This window comes from Pithys albifrons, chromosome 6 (genome assembly GCF_047495875.1).
Source record: "Pithys albifrons albifrons isolate INPA30051 chromosome 6, PitAlb_v1, whole genome shotgun sequence".
In the NCBI taxonomy this organism is placed as follows: Eukaryota; Metazoa; Chordata; class Aves; order Passeriformes; family Thamnophilidae; genus Pithys; species Pithys albifrons.
Genome location: NC_092463.1, coordinates 23,426,854 through 23,452,001, shown reverse-complemented (window position 1 = coordinate 23,452,001; position 25,148 = coordinate 23,426,854). Strand labels below are relative to the sequence as shown.

The window sequence follows — 25,148 nt, the reverse complement described above, 5'->3', positions numbered from 1 at the left end:
AGGTTCTAATTATCTAATGGTCTGTTCAAGCCGTGACTTCTTTGCCAAGACTACTGTCAAGGGGGCTGGTCAGTACTGGCCATGACTCTGATCCAGATGTTCACTGGCAATAGACTGGGACCAACTCACTCCAAAGTCCAAGCAGTTATTCAAGAATGCTTTACAAGCAGTAGTGGGGCTGGATGGAAACCAGTGCTGTAGAAGTGACCTTGCACTTACATGAAGCAATACCAAGTGTCTGAAAGGAACAAGTCCTTTCAGTTACAAGCAAGCACAACAATAATTCCAGGAAATGTAAGGTGGTGAATTAAAGATCTACTGAGGTGTCTTTTGATAGCTCTGATTAGCAGCCCTTGTCCAAGTGGGTAGAGAGGGGAAGCAGCCAGGAATCTGAAACAAACAGCCCTAGAAACTGCTCCAAAACAATGGCACTGAAAACAGGAAAAGTAGAGTAAATGTAATACAGACCAAAATTCCAACGTTTATGACTGCCTATGAAAGCACCACACATCAAAACACAGCTCCATTCCTCCTACACACAGAAAGGAAACAGGCAAAGGAAAGGGAGTGTGACATTTTATGGACATACCTTGCATTCAGGAAAGAATGATGCATACCTGACAATCTTCCCTATGATTCCAAGTAAAACTTGTTCATTTGCCACATGCTGCAGCCCAAACACAGAAGACAATTGCAAGAACTCAAAAGAGAGATATGAGTTAAGCAGTTGCCACGAGTCTGCCCATGCTTGGTCAACTCTTTAATTATCCCCTTAATATCTCCCTTTCTACCTACTTGTCAGCACCTAATCCATAGAACTGCTTATGTTTGGGTTTCTTTCTTTCTGTCTTTGGCATAACCAGATTTGTTGGGAATTACTCAATTTGCTGAATGTACATGTTTGGTGGGAATTCACTGTCTTGAGGAAACCTTTACTAAAGAAGGCTCCCTAATTTGCATCGGGCAATACAGAAGCCTGCATGTAGGAGACCTACATGGGATATAAGGGATTTGGGCTCAAGTTCCTGGTCTACTTTTTTGGACCTGAAACTTGACCTTGCTTCTTCCTCAGCATAGCTAAATGCTTTGAATGGTGTAATTTCTTTTTCTGGGAACAGTCTCTCCTGTTGGAACTTTTTCATTCTGTGTGAATTAATAAGTGCTTACTTGGCAAGGGCTTAGTCCTACAGCTGCTACAGCACTAGCCTGTGGAAAAGTCCAGCTCAGATTTGCTGCAATAAATGTTTGCAGAATCCCACATAAGAATCCTGACCACCTGCATACTGTCTATCCTACGAGCCAGATATTTTTATTTTCCTCTGACCAAACTTCACAGAGTGCTGATTTAATCACATGTGGAACAGAAAAAATATTACTTACAAATTAAGTCATTGGATATGAGAAAATGAAACATATCTGAGAAAAAGTCTAGGTCCACAGAGACTCTGGCAGGTTTTGCTTTCTGCCACAGACACATCACTTTCCTTGCCAACTGCAAAGTTGCTCCAGGCAGGTTCATTAGCAAGCAACAAGAAAAGCTGCCATTTCTTCCAGCCAAATTAAGATAAAAGAGCAGGGCCAGTGGAAGCAGAATGATCTGAGAAAGGCTTAAACATTAATGCTATTAAATCAGTGGTAGTGGTATTACAGAGAAAGAAGGCAGGGGTAAAGGGCACACAGCTGTTGCAAGGGTCACTGATCCTGGCCACAACTACAGTTGGAATGCAGGACGACTACTTACAATAGGATCGACTGTTGCCTCAGCTCAGCAAATCCAACTCCATTGGAAGCACAAAATAGGACATAAGCCATGTCCATTATGAGAAAGAAACAGGACAGTGCTGCAGTTCTTTCAGGAGAAGGACACATAAACCTCTGTGTTTTAAAAACAGCAGCTTTGACTGCAAACAATTTTGTCTATCCTCCTGAAATCTTCTAATAAAAATTCTTACTATAAAGACCTCCCCTCAGTCTCCTCATACTGTTCTTTCTGCTCCCTCTATCTCATATCTTCTTGTGCCTGTTTGGCTGTTCCCCCTCTTTGTCTATTAATTTTTGTCCGAGATCTTTGAGTATTTCCAACATTTCCCTTCCCCTTAATCTGCAAACTCATAGGTGCAAAGAAAGGGGCCACAGCAGAGCCTTTTCTTACTTGGCCCTAAAGAGACTTCATTAGCAGCCTTTTCATTTTCTACAGCTTTCTATATTGACTCCACCAGTAGAGACACCCAGAAATAGCCTACCTACATTCTAGGTTGAAGAAGAGGGATCTAATGCAGTACGGACCAAGCAAAGTCTTCAGGAGCTCTAGGTGTAGGTTGAGGGACCAGAAAATGAGACTGAAATCAGGCAGGCTGCCTGATTTGGCAAACTGACTGAGGGCACAGATTGGAAACATAGACTAAGCTGTCAACAAAAGGCTTTTTCCCATGGCTAGAAACAGTCATGGCTTGGGAGCACAAGATGGAAGAATAACAGGTTCTTGCAAGGTAGATACATATATAAAAAGCAAGTGTGTGTATACTTACACACAGTACATCATCTGGTCCTGTGATTTGTTCTTTTTGAATACTGGCACCGTGAGACAGCAGGGCTGTGTATTACCCCATATGATGCAAGGACAAAGATGATGCTTAGTCAAAAGGAAACTCTTTTTGTTCACTTCCCAGAGTCATACTTCAGGGCAGGAAAATCATGTGGATGCCCTCCTTTACATTTCAGACCACAAAATTACACTTTTAGCACAACAATAATAAGACAACTCTTTTGTTAAGCGCTAGATAGATGTTGAGACTATACAAAACATAAAGCATCCTTCCCTGTCTTTTCAGTATTTGATCTTCTATTGAAAGAAATGTATCTTATTTTTAATATAAACTACTCTAGAAGTTTTAATATAAACTGTACTAGGTTCCAGATGTTAGTTCCTGCTGTCATGAGAGGGTTCTCTGATCATGGTGGAGAAAAAAGTGCACTTAGCATTTTTTCTCCATTAAGGTACATCTGTATTATTATTCTCAATATTTCTGAAACTAAACAAATTGAGCTCTGTTTTCTCATTCCAAGTCATTTCAGTTCCTCTGCTTTGCTCTCTTCAGTTTTTCTACCTTCCTTTAAAAACTCTACACCTAGAGCTACATACTTTATTCTACTAGTCTGTCAATGCCATACATGTAGGTTAAAAATCACTCTTATTCCTGATCATGTGGCCAATTCTAAGGAATGCAGTAGCTGTTTTCAGTATAAAGCTACAGAATGAAGTACTGAAAGATACAGAACTTGCTCCCAACTGTATTACTTTGAACATGACTGCTAATACATATTTTGTTAGAATTAACTTTCCTTGTGATGATAATCACTTCATATTATAGTTTTTCTCATTATTTATTACCCTATCTTGTGACATTGCAAAACTTAACACTCAGCTATGGTTTATAGTTACTTCCAAATCATGGACAAACCTGTTGAATAGCACTGAACTTGATATCAGTTCTTGCCAAATCCCCTGGACACACTCTCATTCAGTGATACTTCCCACAAATGATGCCTTTGAGCTCTCTTCACTCACCAGTTCCTAATCCATTTAACAGGCACTTTACTGATATCGTGTCATACTAAAATTTAGCCAGACTATCATGCAGTACTAAGTCAAATGCTTTATGAAAGTGTAAGTACATCACATCTATACAATTGCCTTTAACAACCCATTCTTTGAGATTACATTATTGAGATCGAGTTTGTTTGACAAGACCTGGTTTCCATAAAACTATGTCGACTGTCATTAATTATATCCCTATTCTTTAGCAATTGACTTCTGTATCAGATTTTCCATTACTCTCTTTTTCTTATTTTGACTTGTGGTGTACAAAGGCAGGGCAGAATGCAGTCATAGCATGGTTGGGAATTGGAGAAGTGCAGGAGAGGTGTAGTGATGTAGTCATTCCCAAAGGCACCACCAAATAATATAAGCATGAAATTATAGCCCTCCTATCTGTGTTCCATTCCATATCCAGGGTGAATCATCTCCAGGTGATCTCACAGTCCTTGAAATAGTGAAGAAATGCCCAAATGGAACAAAGGCTTGTATCAGTAATTCAAGATTTCCTAAAACCCATGACTTGCTCACTTAAAAGGATGTTCACGTTTTGAATGTTGTTTAACCCTGACTTGTGGTAACTAATGGACCAGAAAGGCCTGTGGATCCTCATGTGGTACACAAGCCCACTGTTCTTTTCAGATGTAGGACAAAAATATTTTTTGCATGAGTCAGGTTCTGCAGAGGTTAAATAAACTACACAAGACTCAGCAGGATTTCTGTCTAGGATGTACAGCTTTGCAAGTCTCTTCCTACCATGAGTTAGATTATGTGATCTTCTACAAACAGAGAAGCCTGCCCAGAGGAGATTTAATTGGTTTACATTAAAAAAAAATAAAGGCGAAAATCACAGAGCTAGAGAACTGAAAAGGGATTTAAGCTCTGAAGCTTTGTAAAACCTTTAAAGTTTTAAGCCAGCAAGTGGGAACTGATAAACTTGAATGACCTTGCAACAATCATGTAACCCAGTTCTATGCTTGGGGCCCCCATCAGTCAATCGGGACTTTAGATTCAGAACCAACTTGTAGGACAGTGGGACATCTAAAAACACAGCTAAGTACTTTGGGGTGCTCTGAGAAAGATACTACAGGACTGCAGGGTTCATGCACCAGACAACAAAAGAATTTTCTGAGAGATTTATCCCTTGAAGAGAGACCTATACTCCGGACTCCAACCTCTCACCATGTTTTCCAGTTTCCTTAAACGGGGGGCCTCAAAACTATGAAAACTGGTATCATTAGATAACTCCTGTAGAAGCTTGAAGCCACAGACTGGCCTTCCTGTTTCTCAGCTCTGTAGTCTCTGTAGCTTTTGGCAGTTTCATCAAAAGATGAAGGAATTCTACTACTCTGCTGCAACTGAATACTCATAATTTCCATGACAATCTGTTACCATATGGCTATACAGCAAGAGTTTGGGAACAAAACCTTCCATTGAGGCAGAAAGCAAGACAGAGAGCAGGCAGGGCTACTTCAACAAGTTACAGGAAGCCACTCACCATTTTGCTTGATTGTCAGCTTCTCTGTAAGCACCTGTGAGTACATGCACAAAACCCACAACTGCCAAGCTGCTTTCTCACTAACGTGCCATCTATTTTTCACTCTCCATTGGTGTCCAGGGATGTGTTTGTTCCCAGGTAACTCCATACTCTGTTGTGATCCACAGAGAAGCTCAGGTCTGAGATCCCAAAGAGGACACAGGGCTTCGAACTCAGCCCTTTGACCAGCACAAGCAAGAAAGATAGTCTTCTGAGATGCACCATCTGGTCAAGGGCACTAGAGACAGAGCATCAGCTGGGGAGTCTGAGCACCCAGCATTTTTTTGTGCAATAGAAAGACCTTTTATCAATGCATTTAAAGTCAGCTTGTCTCCTACATAACCTCCCTCAGGTGGGAAGGCCTGATCAATACCCTACCTCAGCTACACAGTTAAAGGATCAAGCTGTAATCAAGGATTCTCTTGACACCTTGCCTAACATGACCATCCCCCTGCCTTGCCACTTCCTCCTGTCTTGCCACTGAGCTGGCTGATGAATGCTAAGCTCAGGGCAGCAGGCAGATTAGGGCTTCTCTACATCTCTATTTAGCAAAATAGTGGCCTTTAATGGAGGGAAACCACAAACCAGTGGTTTTCAAAGCTCTCATTTTTGAGCATTCACTGGTCCCCAGAGTAGCCAAGGTTCACATGTTCTGTCACATTCATAGTGCATAATCAGGCTCTCCCAACTGTGTTCCTGTAGAGCTACAGGAGTGACATGGGCCAGACTCTTATTCCCAACCAACAGGTGAATTTCAACGAGTCTGTGCCATGAGTGACATGAAATAGTTGCATAGTTTTTTCACCCCCTTGGAAACCTGGACTGATCCTCACTGAGCATCTTCCATTCTCAGATGAAAAGGAAGATTGTTTCTAGATTTCGGATGAATTTTTAAATGCGGCATCGAAACACAAATGTGCAGGAGAGATTTCGCAGGTGGTGGTACCCCAAAGGGTGGTGGTGATGAGGGCAGCGCCCGAGAGCTGTGTGGGGTGATGTGACAAACTTCTCAGGGAAGACACGCTGTCCCACTCAGCCTCTCTCCTCCCTGCCGCCGGGTAAGTAACCCAGTACAAACTCAGGGCTGCAGCTGGACCTCGCAGCATTCCCTTACCCCGGGCTCGACGGCGTCGCAGAGCAGGGCAGCGCCAGCAGCTGTGGAACCGCCGTCCCAGGAAGCTGCAAAGGGCCAGCGGCTGTGCCACGGGCAGCTCGCGGAGCCCCCTCCGCCAGCCCTGCGTCCATAGCCGGCTCTCGGCAGGGTAAATAACTGGAGTCCCCTCTCCCAGCCGGTTCTCGGCAGGGTAAATAACTGGAGTCCCCTGTCCCGGCCGGCTCTCGGCAGGGTAAATAACTGGAGTCCCCTGTCCCGGCGGCTCTCGGCAGGGTAAATAACTGGAGTTCCCTGTCCCGGCCGGTTCTCGGCAGGGTAACTAACTGGAGTCCCCTGTCCCGGTCAGCTCTCGGCAGGGTAACTGCAGCCCCCGAGGGAAGGGCACCCCAACGGCCCGCAGAGACAACCGCGGTGTTGCGGCGCCTCCCCGTGGCCAGTGGCCGAACGGCAAGAGCAGCCCCAGGAGCCGCCTGCAGGAAACTCCGAGGAGTGGGAAAAGGGAGAGCTCCCTCCCGTCTCTCCTCAGGAGCAGAAGCACAAAGCTCTAGCTTTGCTCTGTTTCTAGGTGCAGGCGAGAGTTAAAATGGCGATAAAGAATTTTTTATTGTTTAGGAGAAAGGGCTTCAGTAACTCTGTTTCACATCTGTCTGATGGTGAAAACTCCGTCTGTTTTCGACTTCTCAGAAGAGCCCTCCAGTAGGAACCAGAGCAAAGGATGCAGTCTTTTTCCCTGGGAGGGAGAAGAGAGGGAAGAATACCTATTTGTGAATGGTAGGCATTTATTCATAATAAAAAGAGCAAGAGTCACCAGCCTGATTTCCTCCAAACCACTCTTTAAACACTCTGTTCCTAGGGGAAAAACTTAAGGGATAGCAGCTGACTGAATAGCTGACTGAAAAGAGCTCCAGGCATTAAATGAGAGAATTCAAAGGCAGCTGGGGGAAAAAAAAATGAATCAGTGTTACATACTCAGTGGTGGTACCCAGCCGGGAAGCAGCAAGAGTCTCTGGACAAAAGTGGAGCACAGAAGGAGGGAAGCAGCGGCTCACAGTACAACACAGGCACCCCGTGTATAGGAGTACAGACATTTTCCTGTGAAGCAGGGGGACAGCCATCCATCTGCTGGGATTACACCGTGCCTGTTCACTGGTGGGTCCTGCTATCAACTGTTTGGCAGTACAGTTTTATGAAAAGAGAGAAAATAAAGCCAAATTCAGGTGGTAGTTTTATGACCATGCAAGAGGATTGACCTGGCAGGTGAGAAATAGCAAAGAATAATGCAGGCTGCATTTTAAGAAAATTTGAACAAGCAAAATCCCGTGATACGAACCAGTTTAATCTTCTTTATGAATAGCTGAAGATGAAGAGACACTGGAGTGGTCAGTTCTAGACTGGTTTTACAAGTCAGGGGTTTGCAGGATTCATAACATTTATTACCTGAATCCCTGCACCCAAATTCTAATCTAACTTTTGACTAAATCAAGGCTTTTAATGTGCAATGGATTTCCTAAGTCTATTCTCATGCTGTAAAAGAGAGGGGGGAAAACCAAACTAAAATTAGCTTCTCAGGCAGAAAGAATATAATGAAATTATGAACACCTTCCTTCCAGGAATAGTGGGATGCAGATTACATTTTTACTGTTCTCAGAATAATACTCAGTATCTGCTCCTTTCATCAGCCAAAACCCACTGCAGCTGTCAGAGGACATGTGGAAAAAGGTACCAGTATAGGTAGTTTAAACTTATGTTGGACTGTAAACCAGAGCAGTTTAAGAGCAGAAGCATAATCCCTTTTGGTCTTTTAGGGTTTTTTTTAATAATCTGTTTCAAATTCAAAGAGCAAGTAGTACAGGTTCTCTGTTGGTACTTTAAATCAAAGCATTAAATCCAAACTCCTAGATCCATTGCTTGTTAAAACAGGAACATTATTTTGACAACAGGAGTCTTTTTTCTTAGTGCAGGAAGATGTTTTGGTTTATTCAACTAGTTCAGTTCAAAGACTTGTTCACTGAAAGCTGAGACATCAACGAGGAGCTGAAAAAAACAGGAAAGCTCATTTTTATTTTACAAAACTACAAAAACTAAGGTGTGAGAGTGTAAATTAAGCTAGTTTAAAATACTGAAAGACATGAACAAACAGAAACAATCTGTTCAATTCCCTAAGTATAGATGGATTTGTAATACTCAGTTTTAAGTAAAAAGTATTTTCTTAAGCTTTAGATAAAACTACCACCAGCAGTCTGGATAGGTAACTAATAAAAAAAAATTTAAAGCTATTTGTGCATTGTAATTGAATTCTAATTTCAATCCAATTAGATCTTAACACAAATTAATCTTCTGATAAAAATGAACCCATGATTTTCCAGCATAATAAAATGCAAATATTAGGATCCTAAAAGTTTGCACATTAAACGACACTGTTGCTTGACTCAGACTGGTACAGGTACAGTGTATCCTTCTGGTCAGGAGTACTATCACACTTAGCATATCAGTATGTATGTATCTGCCAGGAAAAAAAATAATAAGGCAATGTTGAACACCAAAATAAAATTAGTATTTCCATCGAAATTTAAAATGTTAAATTGCATTACAAGATTCAAATACAGTTCACATTTCATGTTCCTCAGCTTAAGTTTTCAATCTGAGTTCATATAACCTTGCAAATTCCTGCAGTTGAAATAAAACAGGAATAAGAAATTGGATTTTATCTAATTTTTTTATTCGAAAGAACAAAACAATGAATCTGATGGATTACATGAATCTTCTTGGAGTTACATGTTGCTCAACAGTGAGACAATTCCTGATTTGCAATGGATTTTTAAACTTCTACTCATAAAAACAGAAGTTTAGTAAAATTCCCCAATACAAGGTCCATTTCCTTTCTTTACTCCAGACAACTGGGAAATTTCACTAAGTACCAACATTCTTCCCTGGCACACCAGAAAGACAAGGAAACAATTGTTTGCCTTAGCTCTATGTATGTAAACACATTGGAAATTAAGCCTCTGCTATATGACAGGCTGATCTCCTGATTGCTACAGCTAAAGTGGATTTCTTGAAATCACTTAAATGCACTTTTCACTTAGTTGGCAGTTAAAATGAAATCAAGCTATTGCTAAGCATTAAAAATGCCACCACACAACTCAAAAAGACATGATTTGATTAGACAGAGAAAAAATCATGAAGTACTGAATTTTTCAAATCATAAAATAAATATAAATAATACACTTCTAAAACTAGAACAGGATATAGATAAGAAATTCCGGCTTCCAAAAATTTCTTGATTCTGTATCCTGAACTGTCAAACCTTAACAGTCAACAGGCTGAATGCTGCTATTTTTGCTTAGTTTACAATTTAATATTATAGTTAGTGTTCTAATGAAAGGTTTGATACCTTATTTACAACAGATGGAAAATCTGTTTTCAAAAAATGGTTATTTTTGTGTCTAAACTGATATGCATTAGCATAAATCATTTTCATTTCTCCATAGACTTCAAGAACAGTGAAAACACTTCCTATTAAAACACCCACCCTAATGAAGGCAGACGACTTTAAGAATCAGTTCAAGTAGTGAGCATCTAAACACTGAAAGCTGAATTTTCTCTGAAAACATCAGTCTTGCAATTTTACTGGTCTTGTTCCCTAGTGTCTCCCTAGGCTTTATGGTGTCTCCAGCAGAGAGTGGTCCACCTGGGATTTTGTCCAGCTGAAGCAACCAGTGCACATCAGCTTAGGAAATCAGGCAACTCCTTCAGAGCCAGCAGATCCAACAACTGACTCCAGCCACATCTATGGTCAGGTCTACTAACATTTTATGGGATGCCTTTTGTGTGTGCTTTTCTCATTGATGTTTCCCAGAAAGAACAGACACTCTCTTGTGGTAGTGGTTCTGGCTATAATCCACTTTGGACACCTGCCAGCTGCTATATTGGAGGAATTTTCTCTCCAAAGTTTCAGTTGAGTGAACACAACATATATGATAACAAAATATCTTTTTTGTCCCCTATTACAATGCTGGAATCATTGAAGATAAGGCAGTCATTGCAAAAAGCCTTCTTGGGACAGATTCAGGTAATGATCATGGCCTTTCTTTAGGTCCTGGGAGGAGAATGGAAAGAGTAGCCAAACTGTCATTTCACTGACCGTACTTTCCTATCTGAAACCAAATCAATAATTACAGATTGATTAAATGCTCTTGCAAACTCCCTATTTCAGAATTCAACTTGGGACATGACATTATTCTCAGATGGCAACATCCCATGGAGAAAAATAAAAATCAATGGATGTGACCTTTCTGGCATCAATGGATATGACCTTTCTGGCCTCTATTAAGGACACTGCCTTGCTGCTTTCTGCATTTTAAATTTAATTTTGCAACAAAGTTAATTTTTTAATTGCATTCCTTCTGTAACTAAGGGGAATTATGGAACTGCTTTTCTTATGCTCTCTTAGGAATTTCAGACTGACCTACCATGGTCTAAATCATTTCTCACAGTCAGGCCCTAGTAATCACCCAGGGTTTTGCATAGCTGGGCATCATATTCTCCATTGATAATTCCATATATTTTTAAAGAACAGGAAGAATATTCAAATGTTTCAAACACTATGTGACAAATCATTCTTTTCTCATAGAAATCAACTCAGTTCCATATAAACTGTGACACCTTTAAGGTAAGGGTCAATATCTTCTGTGGTTCTGAAGTGCCTGGACCCATGTGATTGTGGCTCATCCCTGTGGTTTCACCTCCTCTGCATGAGTAAGTAAATCAAAAGAATAACTAAGACACACCTATTTCCACCTCACTGGATGTGTACAACCCAACTAGCTTCCCTCTTTTGAGAACAAGCAGGAAATACAGCTTTAAAAATTGTTTAAAAAACAGATTAATAAGAATGGGAGCAAAGCAAAAGATCCACAGATCCATTTCAAAACTCCAAGACAAGCTGGCATCCTCCACATCCTACCACTGAACCCCCTTTCTGCCTTCTGCCTGCCCAACGCCAACTCTGTTTGGAAGGCATAGTCCTGTAACACAAAGGAGCCTTCCATACTTTCTTCACTTCTGGCCTTATAAGGCGCAGATACTACTGAGCCTCGGGAATCAGCTCTCCCCATGATAGCAGCTGGTGAGATGTGCTGTGTACTAAACAGCTGTACAACATCCATATATAGCCTTGTTAATCAAAGCTGTGGCTGTAGCAGCACTGCTAGGGAAGTAAAATGATTTCACATGACCCCATATCTACCCTTAGGTCTCTCCTTAGTGAGGAGAAAACTGCCTGAAATGCCCATGACATACTTGAGAGTTAGAAACACACCCTGATAATAATTTCTACATTTCCTTGCCCAGATTTTTCTTTTTCTTTTTGATGAGGAAAAAGAAAAGTATGAAAAATATATCGCTTTCTGTTATGTTCTCTTACAGATGAAGCAGCATGGATCAATAGGTATACGGTGGTGTATTCCCTGCTGGTTGGAAAGTGATAGGCTACCTACCTTACTGAGGGAATATCAGTTGGTTCTTGCTTTATCAGGTTGCTAGTGTACAAGGATCTGCAAGAATGCGATCTACATATCAGACAGCAGATATCAGTTTCTCTGGACTCTTTGACTTGCGAAGGGGGAAGTCCAGCAGCTCACTTCTTGTGCAAGAGCTCAGTGCCTCTGTGCTGTCAGTAGGCTGAGGAACCAACGCTAGGGAAACCTCCAAGACTTACATGGCATACACAGAATAAAGGAAGCCCACAGTCTCAGGCAGTTGACACCTCTGGGGAACAGCAGAGCAGACCATTTGATATAGGCTTATCACACTGATCGCACACTTGGACAGAAGACAAACACTCAAGAGCCATCACATTTAAAACCAGACAATGCAAATTCTGTAGACATCTTCAGACTATCTGAAGGGACAAGAAACAGGAGAATGAGTATTCTATCAGACAAGTAATTGCCAAGCAAACTTGAAAGATGAGACAGTGCACAACATTAAGGTTTAGATGGATTTTTATTTTCAGGTAATCAGCATCAACTTTATCAAGAGCATATGCCAGTGACTACTACTAGTCATCTCTACATGAAATAGATAAATTTGGGCACAGAATTAAGAAGGAAGGCAGAGGAAGTCCAAACATCCAATGCCCCTAGTAGGCTTTGTCAAGAACTTGATGGATCACTCCAACTCCATCCCCCCATTGCTACACGTGGTATTTCTCCTACTCAGGGCATAAATAAAATGGCTTTGTGGTGTGGATATGCAGAAATTATCATTCTCTGTTCCTGTAGCAAGTGTGTTAATAATACATTAAGTGGGTTTCAAAGGTGCATGCTCTAGTGTCCTCTACCTGTGTTTAACTTAAGAGAGGAAGTGCCACCTTCTGAACAATGTTGCAGTATGGAAAATGTCTTCCATAACAGTATTCAACTCTAAAATAGTCTAAGTCTTCTCTCTGTTTGGGATTCAATATAATTTCCATTGCTCTGTCTATAGAGGTCACCTCCTTGTTATCAGTTCCTGCTAATTAAAAGATTAGGAGATCAGTAAAGTCACCCTGAGGAATCAGTTATTACTAGAACTAACAACAGCTGGCAAAGTAGTAGAGACATGTGAATAAATGTCCTATACCCTTTCCCTTTACACAGCTTTCAAGTTTATCAGACACTGCAAGGGACTGGACCCGATAGTTAGCATGATTGTTTTTAATTCTATGGCCCATGAAATAAATTTCCACTCTTCCAATGAATTTGCTGCTAGAGATGTTTCATCAAGAACTGCTTTCCAAATGACTGGTGTATGCAAGTCCATGTTTCCAGTAGCAACCTTCATGCCCACTAAACAATTCTCGATTCAGTCTTCAAATGCACATGCACATGCACAACAAGGGCCACTTCTAGCCAAGTGTTAGGTCATTGTAACACATTTTTTTCTTTGGTGCTTCAAGGCAGCACTAGCTACTCTATGTTTAGTGTTCATGGTTTCAGTATCATGATGGCAATGCTGTCTGTTCCTAGTGCCATGAGAATCCTCATAAGCCTCTGATTGTTTCATCACACAGTGTTGGAGAGGTCCTGGTCTTGCTGATGCTGTTGTTCCCTTGTATTGACAGGGCCTCCCCTATCTAGCCTCGCAATCGTTTCATTGATGGGTCACAGTAGGGAGCAATATCCAGAATTTAGACGTGAATTAAGAGCTAGGACTCCTTAGGCAAGTTCACAGAGAGTTTACTTGGAGCAATGAGTACCCCATGCACTGTTTAATCACCGCAGAGCTGAGCCTCATCCTTTTCCTAAACAGCTTCTCTGGATTTCCAAGTCACCTTGCCCGATTCAACATCCCACTCTGTGATTTCATGAGCTCATTCCATGCAAAACAATAGCCCCTGTGTTAAAGGCTTGTCACAGCATTAACCTTTCTTGAAAGTGCTTTGAGAGCCATGGATAATAAGTACTATGAATTGCAAAATACATTAAGTGTCTTGGGATCATTTCCACATGACTTAGTTCATAGTTGGCCTTCTCTCAGACAACTACTGTAAAACACTCTTAGTCACAGCCTATCTCAAACCAATTTTGAACATGAAATGTCCTCTGATGTTTCATGTTTCCACCACCCTCACCCACAATTCCAGAAACATTGTAGCAGTGACACACATGGCAAAACAAAGCAGTTTTCCCTGCTAGATCATGAGCAGTAAATTCTAAAGCTCTCAGTAGCTATGAAGAGATTCCCGAAAACTCCTTTCCACATTCAAGGCAACAACTACCTTATTATACCAAGAGTTCTGCTTGAGGCTGAAGTTTGCCAGCCTGACACTAGAGGATTTCCAGGTGCTCCAAATGGAATAATTTATAACAAAGCAGAGCTGAACTTGCCCAGCCATCTTCTGAGATACCTGAAATAGGGCACTGTCTTAAAACCTCCTGGCAGCCTCTTAAAGTCAGCATCCCCTTGGGAGACATAAAACACAGTTTGAAGATCTACACAAAGCAATTTTGACAGCTTGCATACAGGATGCACTCTGAACACTATTTTATGGCCCCCTTAGAGAAGATCAAGGAAATGCCTGATGAGTTCCAGCTTGTAATCCAGCGATGACCAAGATCAGATATGATATTGCACAGTTATGTGAAGTATGGGCATTGTAGGAGGTGGAATTTTACTGCTCAGCCCAGAAGATCTGCTGTACGCTAAGCTCATGGCAATGGAGACAAAAAGGATGCAAAAAAAAATGCAGGCACAGCAGAAATAGCTGGTGACTTAGTGCAGGGAGCCTATCTTGAAACAATAGCAACAACAGCAGAGCAACAAAATTGTGAGAGGTCCCAAAATGCTTCCTCCTGGGTAGTTTATCAAAAAAAAAAAAAGAAAATTTCTCATAGCAATAGAAAAATAATGAGCAGTCCAGAGGAGATAAGTATGCTCTATACTCCCATAAAGTGAAAACAGATAGGCTTCTGCAGGAATTTAAATAATAATTAGAGTTCATAAATCCAAAGGTAACTAAACCATGTCCCTCCTTTTTGTTACAAAGAATCAGAAATATAAACAGGTTAGCACAATTATTTCTATCACTATCCATGGTTGATTTTATTGTGCTCCATTTAAAGGTCTTTGAAACAACCAGACCTAAACATGGCCAGATTCTTCATCTTCCCCAAAGTAGAGGACAGGCTGGCAGCCTTCTTGACAGAAAGACTGGCAGTTTTCTATAATAAAGACTTTATTTCTAGATCCCTAAATTAATTGCTGCAGCCACCGAATCAAAAGAATTTTGTTCTAGTAAAAACTGTCAAGCTGATAACTCTGGAGACTGAGGTGTCTCATTTATTCACAGAACAATTAAATTATAGAAGGCACCAGGCAGATTCCTCACAACTGTGCCTTTCAGATGTTAGTCCTCTGTTCTGAGGCATCTTTGCTGTGGTGAAGGTGGATTTTTTCATGGCTGTGGATGAATGTGTCAGTGGAAAAGGGCAATTAGTACAAATCCCAGACTGCAGATGTACAGTGGGAAACATCTGTCTCAGCAGGAAAGAGTGACATCCGGACACTTCGCAAAAGCCAGTGAACAGGCAACAGATGGCAGCAATTTTCAGTCACCAGTGACTGGCTTGGACTCCTTTGGAGTTAACAAGTGTGAATGGCTCAATTATTTGTCCAAATCCCTCAGACTTCTGCATCTATCTAAAGCTGAGAGAATTGCTGATTTGGTGGCCACTGTTTTTTGAATTGCTTAATAAAAACAGAGCTAGTAACAACACTCAATTCCTGGATGCTCAGCTGCTCACAGGCTCTGACTCTGCACCTTGCCAGGGGCCATAGTGGTGGCATACATGTTCAGTCAAAAGGCATGGGGTTTTCAGTGGGGTTCTGACTTTGTGCCATGAGTCTCATAGAGCTACAAAGAGACCATCAACCAGATAATTCAGCTCGCAGCAAAAATACAGAAAAAATTTTATTCCTCATTTTGTGCACCTATAATTAGCACACCCTATGCCTGGAAACATACAAAAAGCACATAAGAATATGAGCACTCCATCTACGAACTGCTAAAACTGGCCTACTGCCTGAAGATCTTCCCCCCTCCAAAACCACAGAGCAAGACAAAGAAACATTTCAGATTCCTGTCAACCTACTCCTCTACCAGCACATGCTAAACAAAACCCTGCTATCTAACAGGGAGAGAGGATGAATTAACATAACAACCTCTCCATACAGCAATTAGCAAATGAAATCAAAACAAAGGAAATGTCCTCCATTAATCTTGCCCTGCCAAAGAGCAACTGACTGCCATATAATCCACAGCAATTAGCCAAATAATGGGAGCGCAAGAGATTTATCTTGAAGCAGGAATTAGGGAGGGCACGATTAATGTACTGTACATCATGAGTGCAGGCAAAAGCTGGTGATCCCTCAGTGCAGGGCTGTTTTTGGCAGAAAATTCCAAAGCTTAATAGCCTGGAACCAGGTTGCAACACATACACCCCAATATTCCCCTTTAACATATCTGGAATAAGTCTGATTGGGAGTCACTGCATATGGAAAGATGAGAGCTCAGATTCAAACATACACAAGCAAATTTCAGTGGTGTCACTTCCAAGCCAGAGAAGACTGCAACTTATATATTACTGTTTCTGAATTGTAGAGATTTCTGTAAGCTCGTTGAGAAGATTCCAGAATGCCAAAGAGTTTAGGTGATATGGGCCACCAGTATGCAAAGATCCAAAGAAATACTGAGAGAACTGCCACTGTTAATAACTATGTCCCCTCAGCTCTGCACACTGTGGAAGCTGAAGCCAAGAAAGCTCCAGAATAGCCACTGTTTTTATGAACAAACCTTGATAACAAAGTGAAATCTCTCACATGCTATTTTATTTGCTGCAACTTAGACAGTTTGAAATCACAATACTCTGCTGCTTTTCACTTTTGGTTCTTACTTGTAGTTTTTTCTGGCCATTTACCTTGTTGTTTTAGTGGGCATCTAGCTCAAACAAACCTGCAAAACAACTGGGAATCGAAGAAGATTGTGAGTAGTATAAAGCTAGAAAAAAATTCAAAGTCCCAGGTAGGTGGATCCTCCACTACAAGACAGTTGGGTGATCAGGTAAGAGAAGTCTCAATGAAGGTCCCAGAAAAATACATATAACTGACCCTTAGCTGACTATTTCTTAAATTAGAAGAAGTATTTTCTTTCTTCATTTTCTCTTCTCCAGAACCACATGAAAACTGAATGCCAAACATGGAACAGCTTACAGGGACACTACAAAGCTCTTGCTACATATGCATCAGAAATAGAGGAGAGAAAATGAAGAAGAAAAATTAATTATTCAAAGATAAATTATCCAAAGATAACCTTTGTTCTAAGCACCATTATTAGGCATCACAAGCCTAAAGGACTGTGTTTATTTTAACATGGCACAGGAGAAGACAATTAAGGAGAGTTACAAAGATTAAGACCTTTGTTATAAATATCTGTGCCAAAATTTTACTATGAGACAGTAAACAGCTTATAGATCTGTGACACTAAGTGTAATTGGACATGGGGTAGTTACAGAATTCAACAAAATACTTATTTCAAAGATATTTTCAACACAACAGAAAAGGAAATTTTAACCAAGTGGAAGAGTAAAGACTCTGCACACTACCAAAATCTATGCTGAAGTGGTGTGCAATTACCTTCTTATCATCAGCTTAAATAAGGACTTACTAGACAAGCCAAAAGAAAATTTGCTTTGGGCAGCTGGTCCCATAGATGGTAGTGCTACTGGGGCCTTTAGGTATTCAGACACCTCTGAGGGCTCTGTAATGAGATGTATTTTGAACTATCAGATGTAGCCATAGATGAGAGCTTCACTCTGCAGGAAGCCTGGTAAGAGAATTAGCCCTTCTCCACTCAGAAAAAGTGACTTCACAGTTTCCATTAACTGCCATAACAATGCACCATATGTGCTTCAGACCCATGTCTGATGTCTTTTCAGACAGCAAATATAAGATAAATAAATACAGAATTGAGACAGGCTGAAACTACAAGTCATTCCTGGAAAATCCTCCCTCCCTCACTCTCTCCTCAGAAAATCTGAAAATCTTTTCTCTGTTATATCCTTTAAACTTCACGAGGATGACATGTTCACTTCTGGAATATACTGTATAGATTTCCTGCATGTGCTTAGCATACTCAAAATGAGAGAATGAGGTGGCAAAAGTAAAGAAAGTAAGAAACTAGCTCCAGTGATATAGTTAAAGCAACATCATGAAACTTCAGGTCTCTTGAAGTTCTCAGAGATTTATTCCTTCTCTTTTCCCTCTCATTTCCCAGAACTTTCATCAGCTGACCCAGCAGGGTCACTTTGCCCCACTTGTGGGGTTGTTTCCCACAAAACCAGTTGAGCTGCTTCTCTAGCTCATGTAACACTGCCTTTACCACTGCTCCCACAGGTCTCTTTCCTTTTTTTGAGCTGTTAATTTACTGCACTTCATCAGTATTTTCACAAAGAACAGAACAGAGGAACAAGACCATTTCTTGTCTCCTCTTTTGAGCATACAGCAGTTATCAGGCACTGAAAAGTAAAGAATCAGGAACTGCTTGCTGCCCTCCAAACGTGTTGTCATGTTTTGCCATCTCACACTGGGGATCTGATTCTAAATGTGCCTGGGAAGACAACAGCAGCTATCCCTCAGTGCTGCCTTCTGGGGTGGGGAATCATTAACAGCACCAACATAAAAAGATTGTGCCAAATTGTTCAAATCATGTTCTCATAGCAATAGAAAAATCATGAATAGTCTAGAGCAGGTAAGTATACTCTCTATACTCACATGAAATGAAAGTTCAGTTCTTAAGCAGGCATTTCCACCTTCTCCCAGAGTCTGTCTCCTGCCCATTACAGCCAGTACATTGCCGTGACACAGAGATCAACATGGACCTGCCAACACAGCTCAGCACAAGCTACAGTTGCACCTCCATCTAGTCACTTATAATATTCTTTCTGACAGCATTTCCATTGAGGAAAGTATGGGTAAAAAAGAATGGCATTCACCAGTTTACCTGCCCCATTGCCTTACAAAATGGAAATAGAGGGTAGAACCTCAGAGAGGAGCTGACGATCTGCTCATGGCTGCATGGCTAGTCTGCCTAGATATTTCCCTGTTGGTGGACAGATTGCAAAAAAGTTACTATTTGTCACAGATTTTTATTCACTGGGGTACTAGCAGACTTCTCCCTTGATGCATTCCTAATTAACATTTTTAACACCTAATAACCTACACATGGTGAGATGCTAGAGGCTGTAAGAGCATGGCCTGGCAGAATTCACTCTGGCCTAGGCTGAACAAAACCACAGCCACACAGGGCATTCCTTATCATCCATACTCTGCCCCCAATCAGGGACACTGTTGTACCTTAATTTGACTGCAAGAAAATAAGAGTGGTTTAAAATGAAAGCTGTTTTTCAAGGATTTCCTCAAAACAGATAGATTTGAAAAGAACAAAGTTCTCATTATACTGACTGTTGAGATTCTCCTTTGTGAAATTGTGACAAATTTAATAGTGCATGGGGGATATTTTTTAATAGAGTCAACAGGCAGATGGATGAGGATCTGAAGAGACAGAGACAGAAGTGCATAAACTTCAGCCAATATAAAGAAAGAGAAACTGCCTGGGAAAATGTAACTGAAAGTAACTCAGCATGGCCTGGTATTGGGAGCTGAACTTGCAGCTTTGACAAGGCTGACTTTAAGGCGACCTTCAGTGGAGCTCTTTAACAGTGTATGCTGGGCAATCGCTGGTAAATCTTTATTAATTTTAATTGGCGGCACCCATTTATAAGAACCATTAAAAAGGATAAATTGAGCCCATCCGGCGTAATGTCTTTTGTTAATTAGTTTGTCAGCACTGTTTTAATATCCCCTAATGACTTCATATTTCAGGCCTGACATTAAAGGAGACGCTGTGAGAAAGGAAATGGTCTTATCACCATGTACTTTTTTTTCTTTTTTTGAACAAAAAGTGTCCTTCCAGGCCTGACCAAGGTTAGGTGTCATTTAACTCAGACAGACAGGTACAACAAGACTTGGGAGGGCCCTGTCACCCTATCCAAATCTCACCTTGCAACTGACCAGCATGCTCTACTAAGATTTTCCCTTTTTACAGACCCACACAACAGCAGAAGGAAGTAAAAGTCATTAGTCACCAAATTCCCACCCTCCATAGCTCATCATGGACTTGTCTTCAGTCTCAAAGCACAGTCATGTGGGAAAAATAGGGGAGAAGCCTGAGATGTAATTACAGCAATGCCTCCCTTAAGTAGAACAGGTTAAACCCCACAGAGCTGAAGGTCTTTTGATTCACAAGGACAAGAACAACACCGATATTTGTCTTGGGGACCACAAACTTACAAATGAAAAGCTGATAGGGGAAGAGCTGATAGGAAAGAATGCTTTATGTATGAATTTGATTTGTCCAAAAACACAAAGGAGAAATTATTTCTCTAGGGATGATGCTTGGCTTGCAACAAAGGGGGGGTGAGAAAATCTGTGATTTTGGTGTCAACAGTTCTCTTCTTCCTGTACCAGTCTTGTATTTCTTGGAATAGCACACTCAAACTGCAAGCCTGGAAGGTGAGAAACCTGAATTCAGTTGCAGTGTTAGACAATCATGGCTTTTCTGCTTCTAATGAATACAGTGTTTTATGTCATTATGTCTCAAATAGGTTATAAGATTTTAAATTAGGTAATAAAAGCAACATTTAACCAGTTTTCTTTAGTATGCACACACCTAATAATTTTTATTTAAGGAGGAAGTATATAATGTAAGGGCCAGGAGAAGGATCAGCTGTCGCCATCACAGAACATAATGCAACCCATCATTGTCCCAGAAGTCACTTCATGGGGTTAACCTGGTGTTCTTAGACACCTTGTTCCTCTCCCCACAGATCGGCCACATGTCTTTGAGCTGTGAACACTGGAATTACTCACCTAGAGAAGCATTTCCTCACAATGATATCTGCAGCAAATTTTGTCCCTGCTCAGTTTCCTACAGTGACTTGATCAATCACAGGGAAAATCATGAATTAACATTGACTTTTTGTCAGTGAAGGGTTGTCTCATGAGCTGAATTCTATTAGGTTTTGTCATTTAGGGTGAGCAACATGAGGAAAATAACATCCCCCACTAGTTAATACCACATTTGATGCGTTGGAGCCTGGTGTTGGATTAATTCGCATGAGGGTGAAGTGAATAAGCAAGAAACAGCTAACAGGAAAATTAGCTTTTCCTCTGCCTTACTGAGCTTTGCACATCATGAATAATTCCAGGAGTTGTAAGGTGTTTGCATTTATGCTGGTAATAGTAAAAGGAAAATCTTCGGCTAATAAAATAGAATATTTTTTCTCTGAAATGTTAAGGTTATCCATAAATGATTCTTTATAAGCATCATACTGAGAATTGTAGAGCAACATGTTCCATTTTGCTAGATCACCTTTCAGCAAAACATAAATAAGGAATAACTGTAGTAACTGAATCAGTTACTAGTTTTATTACTGAGCAAAATCCTTGTCTCAAAGTCAACTGAAACCTTGCTGTAAGGGTCTGGAGAACTAACAAATCTTGTTTTTTCCATGAAAATTTAGGGCTAATGATTTTACCACAGAATTTTAATTTTTTTTAATGGATACACAGTCACAGCACTTGAATATTAAGAGCTGCTCTATGATCTCCTGAAAGCCATCCCACTGTCATTGCAAGCTTGTGCCATGTTTCATGCAGATTTAAAATTTTCAGGGGACTGCTAAAACTATGCCCTATTTGAAGCACACAATAAAAGCATGTCTAGGTTGAAATAGATATTCCCAGCAGGCTGAACACCTCTTTGAATGAACTGACTTTGCAGGGAATAAAAGTCTTGAGATTTTTCTCCAACCAGCCTGTCTCTTGTGCACTGGTGTGCTCTACAGAACTCAGCCTTTTATAATCAAAGGTCTGCGTAACACGGGCAGCAGAGTTGGTACTCAGTCTCCATTTTGAGCTCTGACAAATACAAATTTACATAATAGTCTTTCATTTCTATAAAACATCATTATTCATGACAAGTATATTTCCAGTCTTCACCACAGAACAAAAACTTGTATTTTCATTGTTCCAGTATTTTCAGCTTTTGTTGTACAAAAAATTATGCTTTAATTAGTTTCTCTATTGCAAGCTTGAAAGTGAAATGAGACTATTTTCTTCAGATGCATTAACTCAATGACAATTGAAACTCACCTGGGAACTGAGGACAAATGAAACTAATATTCGCATTTCCAGTCACACCTAAAAGCCAGAAAGAAGAGAATGATATGTACTATTTCCAAAATGTGGCAAACTTAGGCCTCACTCTTCCAGTCTATTCCAATATATATTCCAACATTATTTTCACCTGTTGATGTCCTTCCTCCTTTCATATAAAACTTTCTGTCCTCCAGCATATCATTCTTGCTTCTGGTCTTCCTGGTGTAGATATCCAGTAATGAAATAACCAAATACTAATGAAATGCCTGTATTTTAATTTTTTTTAATTTAGTAGATGTGCCCAACATATTTCAGGCACTTTAATAAAATTTTAATGCTCTATTGCAAATTTTTAACAAGTTATAATTTTTATCCAAAATCCAACTTGCCAAATTTAAAAAACAAAACACAACAAATTAAAAACACAAAAAAGAAACAAAGAAAAAAACTAAAAAAAAAAAACCAACCAAACAAAAACCCACCACATCTTAGTTTCTAAGAAATGTGGGACCCATTAAAATAACCTGACCAATCTAGATAAGCCTTTACAAATAACTTCATGAATGTATATGAACAGAATTCCTGGTAGGCCCCATCTATGATATACAGACCCTGTATGTGCCAGCTGAAGTACCAAGAGTGGCCCTCCGGGCTTGTTCTGGCCTCACTATCTGCCAGGGATTGCTGAGGAACTTACACACATTTATCTCTGTGCCTGGGTTACTACTCAGTGCCTACATTAACAATATCAAGTTGGAGAAGACAGAGATCACAATCCATATTGACAAAAACACTTTTTTTAAAAAAATAAAGCTGTTGTTAGTAATAAAATCAAGCTGTTAATTTCAACAGCAGAAAACTACATGTAATACATCCCCTTCACACAGCTCACACCAACACACAAATTTAGAGTTCCGGATTTGAGCAACAGCTTGGAGGCCAGACCCAGCCATTACATTAGAAGCAGAAGATGCTACTGATAAAAGGGCTTCTAGCAGGGGTTCAGAAAGTGTTTTCAGTGGTTCCCTGTTTCAGCTGGTGTGGAACCTGTAGTTCCTGTCGCCAGGGAGCAGCCACCACTGTCTCAATGTGGTGTGAGTTAGGCTTCCCACTGGTGTTTGCCGGTGGCCTTCAACAGACTCAGCTGATTTGCAGGGTTATATATCCATGCTTGTGGATTCAACAGCATTACAAGACTTCAGTGCTAACTAGGTTTTGAGAGACTTTCAGACTTGATGTCTTAACACACCCTTCCGCTCTTTGCCTTACTGTCTTCTGGTGTTCATATACACCCACACACCCATAAATACCTAGAGAATCCACTCAAACATACACATAAAGGGCCTTTACAATATACACACAGCAGATTTGATGTTTCTGATGTTGGGTGGTACCATGTGAACTGAACTGCTGTGTGCAGTGGCTCAAGGAGATAATGATGACATTAAAGTCTACAGACCTGTGAAAATCAGAGTAAAATCTACAAATTGATTTGTTTACAGTGAATATCATTTTTTTTTAGGAAAACCACTAAGAACTATAAAGGCAAAACAAATGCAAAGTCAATCCAAAGTGTTTTTTATTTAGCATATTGTTTAAATAATAGATTAAAAACAAGTTCAAAATCACCTGCTTTGATCAATCATCAAGAGATCATAGACTATTTTTTCATCAAAATGAGCTTTGTAGTTTATACCTCAGCACTGGAAAAAGCAATTGCTTGATTTTCTCCCATGGGAAAAAACACAAAAGGAAACAGAATAAATCACATAAATTTTTGCAAAATTACAAATGTCATTATTCATGACTGTCATATGCTCCTATATCCCACCATCATTTTGTCAGCAACTTGTTAGTCCTGTATCATGGTGAGCATTCAGGATCAGAGTACTGCTGTGTTAGCCTGCACTTACAGCTACAGTTCTCAAACCACTTCACAGAAACTGCCCCTTATCCTCATTTTGCAGAGAAGAAACTGATACACAAAGATAAGTTGATTCATTTTGGTGGCAGAATCAGGATTCATCTGCTAATATTGTTTCTGGAAAAATACTCAATTTCTTCTTTTTTTTTTTTTTATTTTTCTTTAATATGGGGGACTAGGAAGTTGAGGCTGCATAGCTCAGCTTTTCTTTGACAAGAAAACAGTTAATCCTTCTCAAATTTCCTTATGTCAGGGTGGACACAGCACCTTCAGGGTGGACAAGGGATTAGACCCAGCCAGCATGGGTTTAGGAGGGGCAGGTCCTGTCTGACCAACCTGATCTCTTTCTACGATCAGGTGACCCACCTGGTGGATGAGGGGAAGGCTGTGGATGTGGTCTATCTGGACTTCAGCAAGGCCTTTGATACTGTCTCCCATAATATACTCCTGAAAAAGCTGGTAGCCCATGGCTTAGACAAGTGTAGCCTCTCCTGGATTAAGAGCTGGCTGGAGGGTCGGGCCCAGAGAGTGCTGGTGAACGGAGCTGCATCCAGCTGGCGGCCAGTCACCAGTGGTGTTCCCCAGGGGTCTGTGTTGGGTCCAGTCCTGTTTAACATCTTTATTGATGATTTAGATGAGGGGATTGAGTCCATCATCAGCAAATTTGCTGATGACACCAAGTTGGGAGGGAGTGTCGACCTGCTGGAAGGCAGGAGGGCTCTGCAGAGGGATCTGGATAGACTTGAGAGATGGGCTGATTCCAATGGGATGAAGTTCAACAAGGCCAAGTGCCGGGTCCTGCACTTTGGCCACAACAACCCCCTGCAGCACTACAGGCTGGGCACAGAGTGGCTGGAGAGCAGCCAGGCAGAAAAGGACCTTGGAGTACTAATTGACAGGAAGCTCAACATGAGTCAACAGTGTGCCCAGGTGGCCAAGAAGGCCAATGGGATCCTGTCCTGTATCAAAAATAGCGTGGCCAGCAGGACCAGGGAAGTGATCCTTCCCCTGTACTCTGCATTGGTGAGGCCACACCTTGAGTACTGTGTTCAGTTCTGGGCCCCTCAGTTCAGAAAGGATATTGAGATGCTGGAGCGGGTCCAGAGAAGAGCAACAAGGCTGGTGAAGGGACTGGAGCACAAGTCCTATGGGGAGAGGCTGAGGGAGCTGGGGTTGTTTAGCCTGGAGAAGAGGAGGCTCAGAGGTGACCTCATCACTG

At 40.9% G+C, this 25,148-nt stretch overlaps 1 long non-coding RNA gene across 1 annotated transcript; it reads right to left on the bottom strand.

Moving 5' to 3' along the window:
• Positions 1 to 20,092: 20,092 nt before the first annotated feature.
• LOC139673664 (uncharacterized) lies at positions 20,093 to 22,275 on the bottom strand. Its single transcript, XR_011698173.1, has 3 exons — positions 22,154 to 22,275; positions 22,000 to 22,047; positions 20,093 to 20,351 (listed from the first exon to the last, which is right to left on the bottom strand). It is a non-coding gene; the product is annotated as an uncharacterized lncRNA (long non-coding RNA).
• Positions 22,276 to 25,148: the final 2,873 nt, after the last annotated feature.